Here is a 14,513-nt window from a genome sequence, read left to right as displayed (position 1 = left end):
AGTTTGAAGCGGCGTTGGTGGTATATTTATTAAAATCAAATTTGGCAGAAATTAGTTCGCGAAGAGAAGATTCAGATTTTGAATTATAGTAAGCATATTCCAATTTCTTAATTTTATCTAAGAGTTGAGTTGACTTAGAGATAGATTGTTTTTTCTTTTGTGAAACGAAATTAATGATAAATCCTCGTGCAGCTGCTTTAAAGGAGTCCCATATCATGACAAAGGAAGAGTCTGGAAGATGGTTAAGTGTAAAAAATTCAGTAGAAAAATTTGTAAATTGAGTGCAAAAATTAGAATCAAGGAGTAGAGAGTTATTAAATCTCCAGCGGCCTGAATGAGGGGAGTAGGGGATAAGGTCAATGTCCACAAAGACGGGAGCGTGATCTGAAATTAGAATGGAACCTATGTCTGAATGAATGGCGAGTTGTGCTAATGGTTTGCTGAGGAAGAGATAATCAATACGTGATTGGGAGTGATGAGTGGGGGAATAGAAAGTGTATTCTCTGAGATCTGGGTTACAAAGCCTCCAAATGTCAACTAAAGCATTATTCTGTATAGAGGAGACGAACTGGGAATGCATTTTGGAAGGGACAAATTTAACTTTTGAATTCCTATCTATAAAGGGGTCAAGTACTTGGTTGCAGTCACCGCCAAGGATGACATATTGGTCATTGAGGGTAACAAGTTTATCAGAAATAGCAGGCCAGAACAATTTATCAACACCTGTAGGAGCATAAATATTGAAAATAACTAGTGGAATTTTATCTATAAGAAGATGAACAATAACCCAACGGCCATTAGTGTCGCATTCATGAGATACAATTGAAACATTTACCTTTTTATGACAAAGTATAACTGTACCATTTTTCTTACCTATAGCAGGAGAATAAAAAACATGACCCACCCAACAACGCTTAAGTTTGGTAGCCTCCAATTCTGTAAGGTGGGATTCTTGAAGGAGGGCTACATCTGCTTTAAGTCTGGTTAAATGTGTTAAAACTCTTTGACGTTTAATGGGGTTATTTAACCCCTTAACATTCCAGGTGACTACTCGGAATGTAAATTATTAGGAGAGTGATATAAAAGAGAGGATGTATTAGAAAAGAAGTTGAGAAAGGCCGAGAAAAATGGTGAGAATGCAAAAACGAATTTATGAGAGAAATAAGTTGAGATAAGAGGAGAGGAATAGTAAGAATGCGAAAAAGAATTTGTGAGAGAAATAGATCAAGAGAAAAGATCGAGAATAAGACAAGAGAAAGGAAGAAAAAAGAGAAAAGAAAGAAAATAGAGATAAAGAACAGTAGGAAAAGAGAAAAGGTGAGAGTAAGAGAAGTAAGAGATAAAGAAAGGAGTATAAAAGAAGGTAAGAGAGAACGAGTCAAGAGAAGAGACATAACAACAAATACAAATGAGAACTGAGGGGTGACGACGCCAGAAGAGGACGACATCAACAACAGAAACTCACGTCATCGAACACCGGAGGAACCAGCTTAGGATCAATTGAAGGGAGCAAAAACTACACCGGGACGGGGAACAAAAGGAGAGGATCTGTGATGAGACAAAAATGGAAAAGAGAAGTTAGGAGTACATAAGAACGCCAAATATAGGAACTACGCAATATTAGAACGAAGTAAACAAGAGATGTGTGTATACAATAGGATAAGGGAAGTCGATACTAGGCACAGTAGGGAAACAAAAGGATAAACATTTTAGTCAATCAGGAAAACATATAAATGATTAAACTGGTCTTGCAGTGTCCATGTTGACGGTTTCATGGTGACGGAGGAATTCTTCAAGGACTCGTGGATCTTCAAAAGTCGTTGTCTTTTCTTTATACGTGACCTTGAAGAGGCAAGGATGGAGGAGACCGAATCTGGCACCAAGGTCCCGCAATCGTGGTCGTAGATCAAGAAATTGTTTCCTGCGGTCAGCTGTCACTTTAGCCACATCTTGAGAGAGATACAGACGGTGACCTTCCCACATAACTTGTTTTTTAGCTTTGGCTGCCGAGAGTACTTGGAGTAGGTCAGTATATTGTAGGAAGAGCATGATGACTCCGCGGGGTTTGGAGGAAACTTTCGGACCCAGTCTATGAGCACGTTGAATGTTAAGTGTGACAGAAGATGGAAGATCCAAAATTTTTGGTAAAAAGGTTTGGAAGAAGGTGGTTGGATTGGACCCTTCTGTGAGCTCTGGAAGATTATAAAGGCGTAGGTTATTGCGACGATTCCTATTTTCCAACTCCTCAGTCTGTCGCCTTAAGAGAGAGACATCCTTCTCCAATGTGGAAATTCTAGAGCAGGAAGTTTGTAAAGCCTCCGTTGATTGTTCCACTAACAGGACTCTGGATTCGAGAGTGGACCATTTATCATGAAGAAATTGCAGTGTTCTAGTAGTTTCAGCCATGAAGGGCTTAAGTGCTCGGAGTTCTTCAAGAATAAGATCCATGGATGTGGGTGATGACTCAGAACCTGGAGATGGAGGACCTGTCCTGTGACGTTTCGTGGAGCCAGGTTGTAGAAGTTTACTGGTGACAGTAGCTTTAGGAATTGCCCCACGTGTAGCATCCGCTTTAGGAGGAACGGTGTCATCCATGACCTGCGTCGTCGAGTCAGAGTCTGAGGAATGACGCGGTTTGGTCTTAGAAGCTGTAAGTTTGAGAGTGCGCAGTTTCCCCATAAATGGTAGGGGAGATAAATAATAGTGCTCCTGCAGATTCAGAAGACAGGAGTTCTGTGAAGAAGGCACTCCTTAATGTGAAAAAATAGTAGTGCTGTGATATATAGAGTTCAAGATATTGATGTCACAGCCGGGTTACGCAGAAGAAAGAAAAATGCGTCACACAATGGACATCAATAAAATAAAGGTTCAGGATCAGGCAAAAAGACTGGAATTGTATTGCATATATTAAGCATGAGAAGGTAAATTGTCTGCATCATGTGGAGGAACAGATAAACATTGTTGAGGGTAGACAGAAACAAGTGATAGCCTGTTCGGTAAATCCCAGTGAAGAGTGGCGCTTAAATGAAGAACTCAGCTTGAAAACGTTATTCAGCGTGAAGCAAAAAGGGGCAATAAAGGCTGAAAAACGCCAACGGGAGGTTTCAGCTGAGGAGGAACACCAACAGTGCGCATATCATCTTCGCTGCTGTATTTGGGTGTTATGAGGAAAGCACCGTACCGTGGCGTAGGTCTTCCGCTGACAGAGACTGAAGACGCGGCAGAAGTTGAAAGGAAATGGCGGCCGCCGGAAAGCGCACCGCGTCAGTCACGAAGAATATGCATGTAGACGGAGTAGAGGGACGCAGGTGTTGTCAATCTGCTCACCTCATGCTCCGACGCAAGAAAATGAAGTCGGCGTCCATAAAGGTGCAGGAAATGATGACAAAATCGCTGGTGTCGGCGCTCGATGTCCGGAGCTCCGCAGTCAAGCCGCCATCTTGTGCGGCGCTCAAGCCACGCCCCTCAGGGGGTGTCACTTTGACACCCTCTAGCACCCCAAGTACGGGCTTGTGTGACATGTGGCACACATACATGCCCTAAGGGCATGTCTGTGTGTCACATTGCACAGGTGTGCATGCACAGATGTACATGCACACCTGAATTCGGTATTTTACCACCCAATAGAATTGGGTGGTAAAATACCGACTCTTAAGGGCCTGTGGCACTCTTAGGAGTGTCAGCTACATATGGATTTACAGAATCGGTATATTTACCGATTCAGTAAAATACCGAAGTGTTAAATTTACCGAATCTGTAAATATACCGATTCTGTAAATAACGACCCACCTACATCTCAAAAGCCAAATACCGGTCGGTAACGGCCCGAATCGGCCGTTACCGACCGGTATTTGGCTACCTACATCTGGCCCAAAATGTTTAAGAGAAAAAACGGCAATCTATCTGACAGATTAAAAATGATGAAAAAATGCTAAGCTAAATGTAATATATCTGAAGCATTTGAGGAGGAAATAAAGTCCAGATGGGGTTGAGAAGAACCAAAGGCTGGAGGGGAATAAGTGCAACTTTCCAAAATAGATCAAATCAATAACAAAAGTGCAAGTGCTGGCTGGATACTCTATACAAGGCATTATGGGCCCGATGTAGGTAAATCCCATTTACCGATTTTGAAATACCGAATCCTACCGATTCGGTATTCCAAAATCGGTAAATGGGATGTAGGTCCCAACATCTGGATTCGTTACCGAATCCTTAACAATTCTTTAATTACCGATTCGGTAAATACCGAATCGGTAATGCCCATTCATTCCTATGGGCTTTGAAGCCCATAGGAATGATTAGGCATTACCGATTCGGTATTTACCGAATCGGTAATTAAAGAATTCACAAGGGTGCAGGGGGTGTCACTTTGACACCCTCTAGCACCCCCAAAACGGGCATGTGTGCAATGTGGCACACAGACATGCCCTAAGGGCACGTCTGTCTGTCACATGGCACATGTGTACATGCACAGATGTGCATGTACACAGGAATCGGTTTTTTACCATGGATTTGTATTCCATGGTAAAATACCGATTCTGTAGGCCATGTGCTGATGGAACATTGGCTACCTACATTGCATTTTCGGTAGTTCTACCGAATCGTTATCATTACCGAATCGGTAAATATTACCGATTAGGTAACTTTACCGATTCGGAAATGATAAAGAATTGGTAAAATTACCGAAAATGTGCCCCTACATCTCGATAGCCCTTTACAGATCGGAAACGGCCGAAAATCGGTATTTTCGGCCGATTCCGATCGGTAAAGGGCTACCTACATCGGGCCCTGTATGCTTAGCATAACATTCTATCTGGTCTCTCAACAATTTCTAAAGTGCAAATTCGGAATTAATAAACAACATAATTCAAGGTTACACAAGTGTTTCAGACTACTCAAATTTCAAAACTTGTTTCCCTCTTATAATGCCCTCAGCAAACAAATATCTACTGACACTGAAACATTTTTCTGGGAAGTGTCAGTTTTCAATATTCTTTCTGCCTCAAAATAAGACCTAGTACCCAGGTTTCGACAGATAGGTTTAATCCATTTTTTCCTGGGTGTAGCATAGGCAGGGCAGAAGAATAGTAAATGAAGTTCATTTTCTTGTATATCGAGTTGGCATAATGCACAGCACTTCGCATTACTCTCATCTGTTGTTTTACCCCATTCCGATGTGTTCGAGTTGGTTTGCAGAACGCCATAACAAAATTTCATATATTGGGATTTTGCCAACACGTGCTGCACTTCATCCGGAAATAGCTCAAAGGACGGGGTCAGTTTCATTAGAAGAAACTGGGCCGTTAATCTACCAGTGACTGGGCTGTGAGACACACTGTTTTGAATATACGCCCAAAAGGTAGTTTTCAGTATTTTCTTAGAAATTAATGTCAATAGGGTGGGTTCTGCCCAAAGTGCTTCAGCCCAAATTTGCATAACCAGAAGTAGACATGCTTAATCCACTGTAGGCTAGTAGCTTGGTCAAATCTTAAAATATCTTCCAGCCCTTCTTTATAGTGGGCTAGTTTGGTTGTTGACCACAGTCGCACCAAGAACAATAACGGTCTTAATATGACTTGGTGATCAATATGGTTAGTATTTAAGTTCATAACGATAGGAATTACGGGTGTGGTCACAGGGAGATGTAACAACTTCGGAAAAAATGTATTTTCTTCTCCCTCAAAGGTATTTCTACATAAATGCCCCCATAGTTCCGCCCCATAAAGGGATGCCGATTGTGCCCTATATTTATATACCTCGAGTGCGGGAGATACTGCCTTAGTAATACTGTTCTCGTGTTTTTTAAGTATTGGTAGAGAATTTTGAAGCAAAATGGTCTTACTTTTTGGCAGTTGCGGTTTTCAGGTCATTTTGGTGTTGAGTGTTATGCCTAGGTAATTAAAGTTCCGCACAAATTCTAGCTTCTGATTTTGGACAGGTATATTCTTCTTAAACGATTTATGTGGGTTAAATGCCATATATTTTGTTTTGCTAGAATTTATTTCTAGGTCCCTAGAGTTGCAATAAACACCAAAAGAATCTATTAAGCATTGCAAGTTCTTTGGGGTAAGCGATATTAAAGTAGTGTCATCCACAAATAAAAGAACTGCTACTGGCACCCCATCTAGCTTTGGCAAGTCATGCACACAGCCCAGTAGGTATTCTGGGATATCATTTACGTATAGTGAGAATAGGGTGGGCCCCAGCACACAACCCTGCCTTATGCCCCTTTTTACCGGGATTGCCTCAGTAAGTTCTTCCATCAGACTCCATCTATCTTTTGCTTAGTTGTCATCATGCAATCTTAATATTTGCATGAAGAGTTCCTCTGGTACCCCTTGATCTTATAGGGAATTCCAAAGCAAATTTCTGGGGATGAGGTCAAAGGTGGCCTTCAGATCAAAAAAAGGCAATGTACAAGTAACATTTTTTTAAGATTGTGTATTTCCAACTCATACAGAGAAATCTGAAGACCTGATCAATTGTGTTGGTTCTAGCTCTAAATACAGCCTGATATTGTGACAAAATGTGAATCTTCTCAATCCAGTCATTTAATTTTGTTAAAATCTACCTAGCGTACATTTTTTTGTAAAATATCCTTTAAGGTTAGAGACCGGTTATTTGCAGGGTCTTGGAGGTTACATTTTTTAAAATAATAATCATTTCAGCCCCTTTCCATGACTCCGGAACTGGTGCGACTGCAGCCACTGAATTACAAAGATAGTTAATATATGGTCCCCAAACAGTTTTATCGTGCCTCAGCAGGTCACCTGGTATTTTATCTGGGTCTGGGGCTCTCCCCGGATTTACTACATCGATGGCTACCAGGGTATCCTCCAAACTAAAAGACAGGGAGGCTGTGACAGGGATTGTTATATGGCCTTGCAGGTTATATGCTGTGTGAATTACAGACTTTGAATACAGTTGGGATAAGTGATTGACCCAGGTGCTAGCATCTAGAAAGAGATCCATATTGCTTCTTCTCACTTTGTTACCTTTAGCTATCAATCGCCAAAAGCCAGCATGATCCTTGATATTGCCTGCACTAATCAGTTCTGTCCAGACACTATCATCCCAGTTCTTCTTGGTTTGCACTAAAAGTCTTTTATACTTGGTCTTTTTCTCTCTTACAGCCTGATTCATGTACGGGCCGTTTTGCGTGTCCCTAATAGCGATTCATAGCGACTCGCTATTGAGGAAACGCAAAACGGCATTCATGTACTTTCCGGGAAAAAAATAGCGACTCGCACGCGGGCGCTAAATCCGTTAGCGACTAACTAAAATCGCAGAAAAATCGCTATTCCCGGCTACCTGCGTCGGGAATGCGAGTCGCAATCTCGTGCGATCGGGAATGCGACTCGCAATCTCGTGCGATCGGGAATGCGACTCGCAATCTCGTGCGATCGGGAATGCGACTCGCATTCTCGCGCGATCGGGAAAACGGGAAGTCGCTTTCCGAGCACACTGATGACATCACAACCAGGAAGCAGGCAGTTCCCACCCCCAAACACCACAGTGAGGTAAACCTTCGAGGGAGCAAGTCGGAAAGCAGCCGCTAAACCAGCGATAGCGACTTCACTAACGACTTTACTAGCGACCTAACTGCTGCCATGTCTGAGGAACCTGTTCCTGGCCCCAGCAACAGCGCAGGGCGTAAGAGAAAGCTGAAGTTCTCAGAGCAGGAGCTCGAGAACCTGATAGAAGGGGTGGTGGCCAACCATGACAGACTCTTCGGGATCAACTCCAGAAAGGTCCCAGAGCAAGACAAACGGAGGATCTGGCTGGGAATAGCCTCCAGCGTGAACTCCGTGGGTGTGGCCGATAGGTCATTGGAGGAGCTCAAGAAGCGATGGTATGACCTCCGAGGTCGTGCCAAGGAGAGGGTGGCGGAGCGCCTTGGAGAGGCATCGGGCACTGGAGGTGGCGGACCGACAGTCCCACCCAACACACCCTTGGAGGACCAGGTCGAGAACACCCTTGAGAGGGAGGCGTGCGTTGGCGTCACCCCTCTGGACTCCTCCCGCCCCACCCAAGACACCCAAGGTAAGTGGCATGCGACTGCGACCCTGTCCCCTATGACCGTCCCTGACCAAATAGGCTCACTCATTGGCCCTTAGTCATGCCTTTGTTGCGCATCAGGGAATGCCCTGAAGCATTGTGGGAGATGTAGTATGTCCACAATGTAGTAGTACCACAATGCAGCCAGACAGGTTCCAAAGTACGCAAATCCACAGCCATCCAGGGAATGTCACCCAGCATGCATGTAACATCAGCACGTCTGGCAGTCACATGCAACTAATGAGTATCCACTTACCCTCACAGGTGGCGCAGAAAGCAGTGACAGCGAGAGGCTGCAGATAGATGAGGAGGCCCAGGAGGAGGATTCACAACCGGAAACCCAGGCACCAGCCCCTGCCGCTGCAACAACACCAGCAGCCAGGCCCCCCACCGTTGTGGCCCCTGCATCTGCCATCCCACACGCAGCCAAGGCCAGGCCCCCCACCGTTGTGGCCTCTGCTTCTGCCATCCCACCTGCAGCCAAGGCCAGGCCCCCCACCGTTGTGGCCTCTGCATCTGCCATCCCACCCGCAGCCAGAGCCAGGCACCCCACTAATGTGCCTCCAGTCCATGCCGCACCAGCAACGGCTGCTGTGACACCACCTGCAGCTGGTGCTACGTCATCTGGGCCTGCGACAGCGGCAACACAGCGGCCAGCCACTGTGACAGGCCAGCAGAGCAGGCGTGGGAGCTCTCACCGTCACACCACAGCTCCAATCAGCAGGAGGGGCATTGGACAGCGCCATGCCTGTATGAGCGTAGAGAGGCGCATGCTCAGGATCCATCAGCGCCAGTCACAGCAGCAAGGTGCCATACAGCTCCAGCTGCACAAAATTGGGCGCAATGTGGCGGGAGTGGGAGACCGCATGGACCGCATGACGGCGGCCATGGGCCGCATGACTGCAGCCATGGAGGCAAACACTGCTGCGATGAGCAAGCAGCGCAGGGCAGCAAGCCGGCGCCACCACCAGCTCATGAGCCGGCTGGCCTCCTACAGCCGGTCAAATTATGTGGCTGCAAATGCCACCTCCCAGTTGTCACGCCGGTCACTCACACAGCAGCACCAACTAGTTCAGTGCTGTGAGGACATCACCAGGGTCCTGGAGCACCTAACCACCGCGGTGACGGCACTACACCCTCCAGCTCTACCTGCCACTGTAGGGGGTGACGATGGCAGTGAGGGGGCTTCAAGCGTCAGCAGCCAATCTGCAACACTAGTCCCGCCACTTAGGCGCAGCACCAGGGCAACGCCTGGTACAGGTGCCCCGGAGGAGGATGAGCCTCAGAGGCGGCTGGGCATAACGCGCAGGAGGCACACTTGACTCTGTCCGAAAAACACTGGCACAGGCTGACTATAAGCCTGCCATGTACTTGCACACTGCAGTATGAAGGAATACTGTTGGTTGTAAATAGTTGTACTGATTACCTTTTTCTTGTGAATGAAACAAATATATTTATTTTGCTGCACACATTAGCCTTGTGTGATCATTACATTTTGCATGCAAATGTGATATGTGGGGTGGGGGTAGAGGGTTGGCTAGAAATTGTTTGCTGTGATGTGGTTGCGACGTCTGTGGCCTTCAGCTGGGTTCTCCCCGCGTGCATGGTGCGCATGTGCTGGTGGCCGGTCGTCCCCTTCTGATTCACTGCCTGAGATCTCAACAGGTATCCGGCGCTTGGTTGCAATGTTATGAAGCATTGCACAGACAGCCACAATGCGGCAGCAGGCAGCAGGACTGTAATACATGGCCCCACCTGTCTTGTGCAGTATACGGAACCTGCTCTTGAGCAGGCCAAATGTCCTTTCTATACAGTTCCTTGTCCGGATGTGCGCAACATTGTAGCGCCGTTGCTGAGGTGTGGCAGGGTTGAGGTAAGGGGTCAGGAGGTATTCCCGTAGGGCGTAGCCACTGTCACCTGAATGAGAGGAGCAGATGTTGATTGCCTGAGCAGCGCAGTGCCTTCATTGCAATGTGACATTGTCGACAAAGTGTACTTACCAAGTAGGTGTCCTTCCCCAAACTCTCCCCTGAGCAGTCGTGTGTGGAGTCCGCTGTGCCTGAAGATAAAGGAGTCATGGGTACTCCCTGGGTACTGGGCGACAATGTCAGTGATGATGGTCTTGGCATTGCAGACCATCTGTATGTTGAGGGAGTGGTAGGACTTCCTGTTGCGGTACATATACTCCGTGGCAGCTGGTGGGCAGATGGCGACGTGGGTACAGTCTATGCAGCCGAGGACATGGGGAAAATGGGCTACATTGTAAAATTGAAGTTTTGTCAGGTCCAATTCCTGTTGGCTCGTGGGACATGTGATGTGGCGGTGGAGCTGGGTGAGCATGGCGTCAACGAAAGTGTGGAGGCAGCGTGACATGGTGGGCTGGGATATCCCCCCAGCAGCCGCTACTATGCCCTGGAAACTGCCGGAGGCCAGGAGGTGCAGGCTGCACAATACCTGCACATGTGTAGGCACCGAATTGTTCCGCCTTGTTGGGTGCTGCATGAGGGGGTCAAGTTCATGTATCAGCCAGATGATCATTTCCCCATTCAGCCTGTATTTAGCATATATCTGTTCTCTGGTTTGGCCCAGCAAGGTGACCCGCTGCCGGTAAATCCTTTCCTGCCTCATGCGTCTCCTCCGTGCTGCTCGCTGTAGCCTTCGCCGCCTCACCACCATGTACATTCCTGGCATTGTGGAACGCCTAATGCTGCTGCTGAATGTCCTTATGTGTGATTGGTCAGGCCTGGACCTGTTGGTGATTGGCCAACTGTTTTTCAAATTTTTGTTAATCATGGCTTTTATGGTTACCACCTGCTTTGAGTTGTCCTTAATTTGCGCCGCGCTAAATTGCGATTTTGGGGTTTTCCGCTATTGTATATTTTTCATGAATGCCGATAGAGAATATATTGCGTTTCGCTATTCATTTCGCAGATTCCGTGGTTGGTCGCTATTTCCGTATCGCTAATGCTCGACTACCGGGACTCTGCGACTATTATAGCGTAATCGCTATTATAATCGCTATTCTGTGTTTGCGAATTCGCTATTTTGTACTTAAATGCCGATTCCGTTTTTTGCACCCGCAATTGCATTTTCGCAGCCATTGCGGGCGCTATTTCGCTTCATGAATCAGGCTGTTAGTGCCTCAACGTCATTTGATTTGGCTACCAAGATAAGCACACTTTGGCATTGCGACACTCCTTGTTGTACCAAGAATTAACTAAATTGCTGGTATCTGGTTTCCCCCCTCATTTCCTTTACGGTTCCTACTAAAAATAGGTTTCAGTTTGTCTACTAATGTGTTGTGTATAGCTAGTATTGGGAACTCTGCAGCATGCAGATCAATATACGGAGAGATGAAATCTGAAAAGGTGTCATAAATCCGTGTCATAACCTCTTTTTTTCCAACGACTGATGGCCATTTTAAGGCTCTATAGTTATCACTTACTATGGGTTCAATTACAATTGGATTAGAATCCCTTTCGCTCTAGATTGTGGGTTGGAAGAGGGCACCTGTTAGAGTTAGACAGAGAGGAAAATGGTCACTATTGGCTCTAGTTTCAACTACCAAATCATGTACATTTGGCCAAAAGCCGATAGATGTCAATATGTAGTCAATGATGCTCTTGCAATTTCACCTGCTAAATGTATTAGTATTGGGTCTATCAGATAGCAACCAACCATTGCAGGCTCTAAGTCCGTATCCTGTATTCAATCGAGTGAGTTGTGAAACTGCAACTGTGCAGGGCTCTACTGGGCTACTATCCAAGGGGCAGATGTTATTTGCAGTGTCCTCCTCTTCAAAAATATTTTCAAATCCCACAGCTGGTTCCAATTTACGATTGAAGTCTCCCCCCACGATAACCATTGCCCTCGGATCGATAGTACCTAAAAATGTATCTAACTGGTCTATCGCTGGAGATTCTTTACTGGACGGGCTAGGTCTGCTGTAAATATTTACTATATAAATTTCTGTCTTATCATATGTGGAATTCCTCACCTCAACTAAGTTGTGTGAAGGAAAATTTAGCTGAGTTATGTCAATTCTTAGGGTGATTTTTACCCATATGAGAAGGCCACCCGAGGGTCTACCTCTAGCTGAGGGGATAGTATTAATACTAAATGTTTTGAACCCAAGCTTGTGGGAAGTTTCCAGAGCCCATGTTTCTTGCAGCAAGCATATTTCACTGCGGTCAATATAATCCTGCCATTTTGCATCCTTTAAATTCCTTTTCAACCCTGGTATATTCCACGATATCAGTCGTATTTCTGGTTACTGAGTTGTCCTGGTTGACCTGCACAGAATATCAGGGGTTTGTAAAGTTTCCATTTCAGTCCCAGCTTCCCCGGCTTCATGATGTTCGTTAACAGGGTCAAGAGAACACATTACATTATTGTACATTACTGGGTGTAACTGAATTGAGGCCACATGATCAGGTGGCAGGGGCACTGGTGAAGCAGAGACTGCATGTAACATATCTTTATGGACTGAACTAGCGGTCAGTTCTCTTCGATCAGGTGAAATGTGATTTGGTGGGTATAAGTGTAACAGCCAATCCACTTTGTCTAAAATTGAATCAGTATCTGCCCAAGTACCAGTTTTTTTGTGTGCATATTTTGGGCAAATATGGACCTCTTGGGTTATATTTCATCTGAATGACAGTGGGTGATGGTGAAATTGTCCTTACTTCCAATGCTATGAACTCATGCACCAGATTCTTATCTCTTAGATGCAATTCGATAGAGTCCATTTGGGGAGAACAATGGCTAAATGTTTTGCCCATAATATATCTTCTCTAATAACCAATCTACTCCCCATGACCTTTCTGATCCAATGGATCGTTTTGTTGATCACGGAATTATGATCTTCATGTTTAACGCATGTCATGATTTTGGGAACATCTATCCTAAAAATGCTTTTTGACCTGCTATGTGTCCTCTCGCATACATTACTGAGAAAACACTTATTAGTGTCCTCAAGTATTTTATTTCTACCCGTCTTACTGCTCTCTAATTCCCTGGTCTTCTGGGTAGTCGGTTTTAAAGGGGGGTGTGTAGGAATGGACCTCAATGGAGTAATAATTTGTGTGGAAATATTGCTAATAATATTGTTCTGAAGAGGGTGAAGGTTTGTTTCAGGACCTGAGCGATATTCTATTATGTGTGGCTTAGTCCGCTCCCTGTCCAATAGACAATTAACCTGATCTGCAAGGTGTTGTATTAACTTTTTAAGAGAGGTAACTTCAATCCTAAGGTCATTGATAAGCACAGTAAAATCCATAGTCTCCCTCATTTGGGCCTCATTCCCATGGTTGATATATTCTTGCCCCTTGCATTCCTCAAGGATGATACTTGGGCTTGATAGATGTGATACCAATTCTACTGCTGCCATCATCCCCACGTTGTTCTCAATAAGATCTTGTAGAGGGGAGTATCTATTAATCAGGGGGATATTGATTGCAATGTTCGTGCTATTAGTGGCATCAGTATCCATGTTTATTGCACAACTATCTTGCCCAATCAGGGGAGTATTGGAAGTCCTTGGTTCTATTGCATCGTGAACCATCGCTGTTTTTGAAACACTGCTTTGGCTGGTGGACTTATTCTTTGCACTTCTTGTGGTGCGTTTGGTGAAAATAGAAGGAATACGCACAGTAGCTTTGGGGCATAACTTAGAGGAGGATAAAGACCCAGCCAACGAGTAAGGGTTAACTATGGGAGCTGGGAGAGAGTCAGGGATTAAAATGTCTGGGCACTCCTCCAGTAGATCGTCTATGCGATCTAACACACAGTTGTTGGCTGCCGATCTACGAGCAATTTATTTCCTACTGGATTTTAAATGTATCCCTTTAGACTCCTCCCCCTCACTTGCGATGGACTTCCTTTTCCCCATACTACCAATAATAGTGTATCCCAAGGGAAAAGGAAGGAAAAGCCCAAAGCGGTAGGTTAATACAACGGCTACAAGAGTTTTTCAAAGCCACAGGAACTTGATAATTGAAAGCAAAATGGTATATTAACTGCGATGACAGGGTACTGAAAAAAAGAAGAATTAAGAGGCAATGTTTTTCAACTCACAGTTTGTGTATGTAATGAACAAAAGTTCCAGTGAGTCCAATGCGAATAGTACAGGGCGAAGAGAGGTGATCCAGCCTTGGCCAGCTGCAGACGGGCGAAGAAGGGCCCGCCCTTGGCCCGGGCATGCCCACGCACGTCCTGCACTGAGGGAGTCTCGGCCAGCTAATAAGCGCCTCCTGGTGCAAATAGGAAGTATTAGCGGCTTCCTTGCTGCAAGGCAGGCTGGGGGCTGTAGTTCCCGCCTCCCCCGCATCAAGAACAGCAACAGCGGCTGGTGGGTATTCATGTCCCGTCCCCCCCCCTCCCCTCCGTGGCAAAAACAGTAGCTGGCTTGCTGGAACAGGCTCCCACACTGCGGCAGTCCAGGCCGCCTAATAACA

The 14,513-nt window shown here is 45.6% G+C and overlaps 1 long non-coding RNA gene across 1 annotated transcript in view; it reads right to left on the bottom strand.

The window, feature by feature from the left end:
- The window catches only part of LOC144827478 (uncharacterized), a 165,891-nt gene extending 151,635 nt beyond the window's left edge, over positions 1-14,256 (bottom strand). The window contains exon 1 of the long non-coding RNA XR_013610205.1: positions 14,134-14,256. This is a non-coding gene — a long non-coding RNA (uncharacterized LOC144827478). The remainder of the gene's footprint in view (positions 1-14,133) is intronic.
- Between the last annotated feature and the right edge of the window lie 257 nt (positions 14,257-14,513).

Source organism: Lissotriton helveticus, chromosome 4_1 (assembly GCF_964261635.1).
Source record: "Lissotriton helveticus chromosome 4_1, aLisHel1.1, whole genome shotgun sequence".
Lineage (NCBI taxonomy): Eukaryota > Metazoa > Chordata > Amphibia > Caudata > Salamandridae > Lissotriton > Lissotriton helveticus.
The sequence above is the reverse complement of the archived record's forward strand: the minus strand, read 5'-3'. Positions and strand labels throughout refer to the sequence as shown.